Genomic DNA, 722 nt, shown 5'->3' with positions numbered 1-722 from the left:
AGGGCTGCGCGACTGATAGGGTTCGCGGGCTGGGGGGTTATATTTTCGAATCCACGCGGCCGCGTGGGGCACGCGATCACGTGGCTTGGGACGAGAATGGGAGTGACGCGATCGCGTGGAGTGCGCGATCGCATGAGAGGGAGGGAAAGAAGGTTGACGCGATCGCATGGGTCACGCGATCACGTCGCTGGAATTCGTGCTAAACGCACGACTACAGCACCGTTTCAGCGCAACTCTCTGTCTCCTTTTGGGGTGATGTGCAATCCATGCGACGCGATCGCGTCGCTCACGCGGTCGCGTGGGATTGATATTGTACATGTGACGCGATCGCATGGGGCATGCGATCGCGTGGGCCAATTTGTGCGAAACGCACAGGGGCCGCACGATTCCAGCCTAACTTTCTGTTCGTTGGATCCTTACGCCGATATATATATCACGCGGCCGCGTGGGTCACGCGGTCGCATGGGTGGTGTTTTTCGCGATATGACGCGATCGCATGGGGCATGCGGTCGCGTCGTGCAACCACTTTTTTTTTATGCATGAAAAGTGCAGAATGCAATGACTATCATGGATGCTTATGCATGATTCCAGGTTTAATAAATTAAAAAGAAAAAGGGAAAATGAAAGCAATTAACAAGAAATAAATTGAAAAAGAAGCGACCATACCGTGGTGGGTTGTCTCCCACCTAGCACTTTTAGTTAAAGTCCTTAAGTTGGACATT

Source organism: Arachis ipaensis, chromosome B10, assembly GCF_000816755.2.
Source record: "Arachis ipaensis cultivar K30076 chromosome B10, Araip1.1, whole genome shotgun sequence".
NCBI classification, from domain to species: domain Eukaryota; kingdom Viridiplantae; phylum Streptophyta; class Magnoliopsida; order Fabales; family Fabaceae; genus Arachis; species Arachis ipaensis.
The sequence above is the reverse complement of the archived record's forward strand: the minus strand, read 5'-3'. Positions refer to the sequence as shown.